Consider the following 7,632-nt stretch of genomic DNA (forward strand, 5'->3'; position numbering starts at 1 on the left):
TTCGGAAGGACAAATTTGTGGTGACCGGAACTAAACAGTAAACTCGATGATTGTCGTGTTTATTAGCAATTTGAGAATTAAGGGATTCGTTACTTTCACTCGGTCCTAGAACGAGACTAACACAGAGTAATTGTCAGTATCGGACGTCAGTATTTATCATCACCGTGTTTGCTTCGCCCACACCGTCCAAGCAATTTAAATTAAGGTGCGTCGTCGAGGCATTGTTTTGTGCGCGTTTTATGGGCGATAGCTGACGTATAATCAGAGGTCATTCACTGGCAAATTGTTGGGTGACAAAATAGCGTTTAACAAACATATACATTGACTGACAGAGTATCTTTTCAACAACATAAGCAAACAACGAAGAGTGTATGTCAATACATTTGCTTTGATCTCTTAGGAAAGCAAATTCCTTAAGGAAAACTGATAGTGATAGGAGCCTAGAATAATTTGTACAAGTCGTGAATTTAATATTCTCACGACACTCTTCATTGTTTGAGCTTTTCGTAACAAAGGATGTCAAGCTTTTTGGTTTTACTTGTTTTGTGTCAACCTATTGCTTTTGCTATGTGGGATTAATGTTCCTTAGGCTAATCTGTAGCCTAAATAGAATAAAACAATTGCTTTTGATTGTATGTTTAAACCAACTACATCAAACCGAAACGCATAGCTGGGTCCAAAATGAAGTCATTTTTAAAAAGGGTCGCACATCAAATAACTTATTACACTTGATTAGGTTTGGGTTTAACAAACAGTAGGCTACAAGTAAAAAGTGACCGCTCCCATTCAAACCAGTAACTTTAAATTGCTCAATATTTAAGCACATTGTTGTAGTAACTTGCTTGCAGCTGCAACTATAAAAAGTACCACAAACAAAAAGGCTTTGCAGCTCAAAAAGATATAAAACTCAAAATTTCTTTAACATCTGCAGCGGTGTAAGTTGGCTCCGTTTTTATGGGTGCTTGACAAGAGTGTCAGGTAAGTCGAAGCAGTATGGCCTTAGGTTTGGATGGGGCCCTAGGCTAGGTACGGCGCGATTTAACTTTGCAGGCTCCAGAATTACGTAAGAGGTAGTAATGTATCCTAAGGGGATCCGGGGGCATTCTTCCCCGGAAAATTATGAATTTATTTGGTTTAAAATACATAAAATTTTTGCTTTTATTTCAACAAAACAAACTGCCTGAGATTTGTTTATGCATTTCTGTTCAGTTTATGGCTCCCAAGATTTCACACCCTTCATTTCTTTGTTGCTATTGAGCGCTTAATACCTCACAAGTTTACCAGCAGAGAACACAATTTTTTCTTCGTCTTGGCCAGATGTTTTAAATCACGTGAGCGTTTGAGCATCAGGCTATATCAAAGTAATCTCAAAGAAGGAGGGGCCCAATTCACACGGAGGTTCGATTTACACAACTTTCCTCCTATTCTAAATACAGCTAATTACCATAAACCAGTAAATGGCTCCTGTCCTGAAAAAGTGCGAGTAGTTAACAATAATACTGGTATGCAACGTTTGTTTTTTAGAGCGCGTATCCAGAAAAAGGAAGGGACAAGGCGACTTAACCTAAAGCCACTACTGAGTTCAAGTTCTAAATTATTCTATCATAGGTAAAATAGTTTATTTTGGTCAATTTTCACTGAACAGAGTGTTCTCGAAAACTGTTTCCTGGTTATTCATTTGAGGAGTAGTTGTCATTACTGGGCATACAAAACAACGAAGCCTCTATAACTGTGTCGCGGGTTGGACATACAGTAGCTGGTTTAAACAATTTTGGGTATAATAATCACATAGGCGTACAGGTATGTTTAAGGTAAATATGATAAGTAAAAACTTAGCTTAATGTCAAGCGTATTGTCTAGAATACATTTAAATCCATTTCACCGTACTTCACGCTTGTCCAGGAAGGCAACTGCTGGATAAGGCGCTTTTATTTAAGTAAATTTCAATTGATCATGATGAAATTGTGCAGATTAATTAAGCAAATATTAACATTACCGAAAACTTCTGCCGTTCGCATTGGCTTTGACAACAGCAGCATTTCTAAATAAATACAAAGTTTGCATTACTCCGTCAAGTCAACAGTCAGTGACAAAAAGGCGCCTGTGTTTGGGAAGATTTGTGAACCGCCCCATCAAATCCTAAAGATAAAAGGGATTTAGAAAGGCTTTGTAGTTCTGCACCTTGTCGGCCATTATTAATAGGAAGTTTACATAAGTGTTCCTTTCTTGTAAAAATATTTTACTTTGCGTAAATACTAAAAGAATTTTAGCACAGACTTGATTGGGAAGGTTTCGTAATTCATCCGCCCGCTTTGACAGGTGATTTAATAGGACGAGGTGAATTGCGTCAAAAAGTCAACAACTGCGCAACAATGCCTGTTCATGCTGATGCCATTTTGCCGAAAAAGTGTAGGTTATTGCCTAATGTGTGATCAACGAAATCAATCCTGACAAAAAATTTTCTTTCGCTCTTGAAAGGAAGCATTTGCACGTTCTTATTTTACCACAATTCCACATTTTTTTGCAAAATGCAATAAGTGTTTGACGTCATTTTGTTACTCAATGCCTTTTATTGTCTGAGTTCCTTTCAGCAAGGCTTTTCATCTGAGAAATCGAACGATCTAAAATATTCAAACCTTTCCCTAAATTGTTTTCAGTATCATATGACGTCATAAATAACGTGCGAATACATGCAAATTGCAGGTTTAAGGAGCCTAACACAGTTGCCAGCTGCGTTTGAGGATTAGCTTTAACAAAAGCTGCATTAAGGCACTTGACCTCAGGTTAGTCAAAGTGTGTTTTACGCCTATAATAGCTCCAGATAGAAAAAGCAATGGGCAATTCGAAAAGTAGCTACATCTGGCGGCTAGATTACAACAGAACTGAAGACGAAGTATATTACACTTGGAAAGGGTATGCGCTTAAAGTGCTGGGTCACAGAAGTGCTTGACTTGAAGTGCAAGGTCATTAAAAAATAAGAACCCCGACAAAATGCGCTCAATAAACCCGTTGAGAAATAACAGGCGTGTGAAAATTGCATTTTATGAGTCAGGTAATAGGGTTTTATCACGCTGCTTCTCATCAATGCAAGATTTTTTCAAACTTTTTAATGTAAAATAATATATTTTAGCGAAAGTAGATCCGTGTACATTACAGACAGGTTTTTAGCCTGTGACGATACGTGTTTTAACAAATTTACAGAAACTGACGTCACAGTGTAAACAAATGCACGGACAGGGTTAAAACGCTTTAGTCATAAATTACGTCAAAATGTAAATTATACAACAATACAAGAGCGGAAATATTTTGACACAAAATAGCGTTAATTGTCAACACTCTTACGTTGTAAGCCGTAAGGCAACGAAGAGACCATTACTCGGTGGACTGGAATCAAATACATCGTCTGTCAACAATACGATAAAACACAATCCGCGTTTCCCGTGTTTCATTCGAATAAAAAGCAATGAGATTAAAATTAACTTTTAGTACATGCATTTTGTAATAGAAACCGATTGTGGCGCCTTAACTAATGGTTAGTACGTATCGATATCAAAGAAAAATTGCAATGATAAGATTGATCTATTTACTGTGGATCCAAATTATTTAGCAAAACTCGTTTTGAATACATTTAACTGTTGTTGCATTGGAATCTCAGGGATTTTCCAACATTCAATATCTTAGGGCAGCTGCTGGCACTTATACGAGACGACCTAAAATTGGACTTGTTCATTATTTTTCTCAACTATAAGATTAAGAATCGGCAATTTTGTTTGATGATTATCCAAGAGATGTGCCAGTACTGTAACAAGAAAATTTGAAAAAGTGCAAGAGTAACGGCAGCTCTGTTAGCTTAGAGTAATGGATTAGAACCAAAAAAGTCAAGGTGTTACGACGTTAACAGTGTCAATAGGGAGCGTTTTTGTAAACCCGCAACCATCTGTAGATACTTAACACGCAAGCAGCAGCTAGTAGCCTATAGAGTGATGCCGATAGCTTTTCCCAAAGGTAAACCCAAAAAGCAGGTGGTTTGGGAACCGCAGTTGCGACAGTACGTTTGCGTCTTAAGAACTCGCGTTGGTTACTGACTTTGAAATCAGATGCTAATTTTTATCATTCCAACTCTTCTTTCGTCGAGAAAGGTAAGACACTTGTTCATCTGGATGAATTGACGTCAAGTTTTCTAGGGCTGCGTCATCACGCATAGATCGATTAGGCTATCAGTTTACCAACAGCAGTTGGGTAATGCAAATGTTTTGTAATCAAATAGGCGGTTTTAACCCGATACTCCGTGAATAATCCGCAAGGATCCACTTTGCAAAGAGCAAACCGTGAAACTTTGCCACGAGAGGATTTTCGTCATTCTGCCGTGAGAATGATTTTGTAAGATCCGCTATAGAATGATGAAGAAAAAGAAATGCTGTTTGACGAAAAGACAAATTTATCTCCGTATACATTTTATCAACGAAAGGAATATTTTTACATACAGGAATAAACGGCGTTGATGTGTGTTTACAGAAACTAAACGTGTGGGTTGTCTTGTTGACCCGGAACCTAGCGACCCTTTCAAACGCACTCTGATGAAATGATCTGAGAATAAATGTTTACTACTTTGGAGATCGTTTGGCATCTCCATCAAAGGCCACGGCTTTGTTCACTAAAAATGTGGCACCTGGCTTTTGTCAATCAAGATTACAAATCAAATAATATTGTACTGGCTCGTGATGGAAACCGCCAGCAAATGCTAAACCACACACGTAGCAAAAGGCTCGGATGTAATCCCTCAATATTAGCGTTGAACTACTACTACAGTATGTACGGAAATCTTGCTGCACTTTCCAATTTTCTGGAGCAAAGGTTTTAAAAAGATTTAAGACGTGGTCTTTTGCCCAGAGCACAGAGCGCAGTTTCATCGCACGGTGATTTTCGTTGATTGTAAAAAAGAAATGTCTACTTCAAAGTTGCCGGGTTGTCAAACTTCGGCGACAAACTGGAAAATTTCGCGACCTTTCTACCTACAGTCGCGTGCGAATTAAGCTTGTCGCATGAATGCGGATTCTTTCAAAGCAAATGTTGAACTCCGAGGTCAACTCTCACACGTTAGCCTACAATCCCTATATAGACCCAGTGATATGTGGAACGTTTTAGTATATCGACTACCGCTTTTTTGTCATTTACAACGATCATGTTTGCAAATTTACTAACCAGACCGGACTTTTCTCCTTATACCAACAAAAACTTGTTTTCCAGTTGCGCAACGGTGATGTTTTCCGACTTTCAAAAGTGATTTGTGATACCAGGTAACCGATTCAACCGTCCCAACAAACGTAATGGTCACGGAATTTCGAAAACAGCCATGAGACCCCACCGGGTATACCGTGAAGAGCTACTTTGCGACCAAACTCAAATAAAATACGTTAAACTCCGGAACATAACGAAAGTCGCATTAATTTGTCCCCAGAACAACAAATGGCCGAGTAGAAACGTGCTAAACGCCTTCCAGACGCGATAATCCATTGCGTCACACGCCGATCGTGTTATGTATTGACACTTAGACTAATGCCTACTTCATCACACCACAAGCATGTACGAATGGAATTGTTTTTCTTTCAATATCGAGAAATGCCTTTTTGGTTATTTTTATAGTCATTTATATAATTTTCGTATCATAATTGAGGTGGCTTCTATAAACGCCACACTTATACTTGTCAATTTCCCATCAGCTTATATCGACCACGTTGGTTATTTTTAAACCATCGATAATAATAATTAATGATTTCTGCCAAGACTCTACCACAATTAAGACTTATAAAAATCGAAATTTGTGACAAAAATCTTAACAGAAGCATCCAGTGAAACTATTGTACTGTATATTAGTGTTATACGTTTGTTTTAATTTACGATAAGTCGCAGGGACATTCCACACATACCGTACATTAAAGCCATAGGAGTTTTATAGGTATTGTTTATATTGGTGGCAAATCTTTCAAGGTAAATACGACATTAATACGTTCACTGAAACAAAATAATGATCCACCAAAATTACAAACACGGAAAACTAAGAATTCCTTTCGCGTCTGCGTGTAAGAAACGACTTAATTAATTCTCGTATGTTTGTTTGTCGGTGCGATTCTGCGTGTTATCTCGACTTAAGCACAACTTTCTCTTGCAAATAACATGTAAGCTAACGCCTGTGATCTAGCCACAGTTTCTTGGTTTTCTTTAAACGGTTTCCTGCTCGTTTTGCTTAAATCTTTAACCACAGCCTTGTTAAAAATACTTTTAACTAACTTCCTTAAAATGGCAATAAAACTGCCCGAATTTTCTGACCCAGCGCCCCACATTGGTTAAACTAAAGTACAACCGATTTAAATCGATGGTATTGGTTTAGTCTTGTGTACATAAATCAACCATATATTCCAGCTTGAAAGATTTTGTGACACGGTGTTTGTCGTTTGTTTTAAAATGACAGCTAAATGTCTGCGGCTGCAGAACCAATTACAAGTAAGACAAAAGAAAACTAAAAATCGCAATAACCAAAAATTAGCAATTAAGGCACTGTTTGTCTGTCATAATCAGGAGCCGGTAACTTTCGATATTAAGTTCAAAACAATTACCGGAACAAATGTAATTCCAACTCCAGAGTTCAGTCTATGAGACGACCACCATGTTCTTCATGCCTGATCTTTTTGATGACATAAGTAAATGTAAGCGCTGTGCTAAGACAAGGTTAATTAGTGAAGTTACAACTACAAGGTATTAATAGGAACAATTCGCCGAGGAAAGCTTTGTTTTGAAGAAGTAATCTTTCACATTGGGCTTTGAACAGTCGGCATTAAAGACGCCTAAGCCTATTTGTCGCTCATTGGCGACAGTTTTCAATCTGACAACCGCCATAGTGACGTCATAATCCGGTTTAACGTCACGTGAGTGACCAATGGCAGAAAGTACCAGCTTCAGGCGTGTAAGCTCGCCTCTTTCTCATAACTGTGGAAATGCTTTAAATGGCTTATTAAATTGGACTGGAATCTAGCAACAGATGAAGATTTACGAGCGAGGCCGAATTACCCGAACTCTTCTCATTGCTCGTTATGATCCAGAACAAAGGCGGTTCAATCGGGCTCGTAAATAATTCTGGAAGTGACATCGGTTGGCGATGGATCTGTAAATGCTCGTTCTCGTTAACTTCTTTCAAGTTGCGCCGCTCTTGGTAACTTAATTACAAGCAGCCTGATTATTTTGACAACACAAGCTGAAGTAACACTCACAAATGAATGGAAACAACAGCGTATTTTAAAATATGTATCAAGCAAGTCATCACGGAAAAGTGCAAATAAATCATTGTTAAGAGAGAGAAAGAAATCATGGAATAGTTATAAACAATCACACCTTTGTTGTCGAATTGATTCCAAAGTTTGAAAAAAGGTAAACAGAAAAACTAACCCTCTCCTCAAATAACTTAATGACATAAATACCAACACTCCATGATGAACTGACGGTGTCTTCTAGGTTAATGAACGTTGAAACTTGAAACAGAGCTCTGTCTCCATCAAGCGGTAGTTTTATCTAACGAGATACATCCCTTCAAGCGAATAACTTTATGTCACAGCCTAAATTTGTGTTTTTGCTTGCTGT

Source organism: Clavelina lepadiformis, chromosome 5 (assembly GCF_947623445.1).
Source record: "Clavelina lepadiformis chromosome 5, kaClaLepa1.1, whole genome shotgun sequence".
In the NCBI taxonomy this organism is placed as follows: domain Eukaryota; kingdom Metazoa; phylum Chordata; class Ascidiacea; order Aplousobranchia; family Clavelinidae; genus Clavelina; species Clavelina lepadiformis.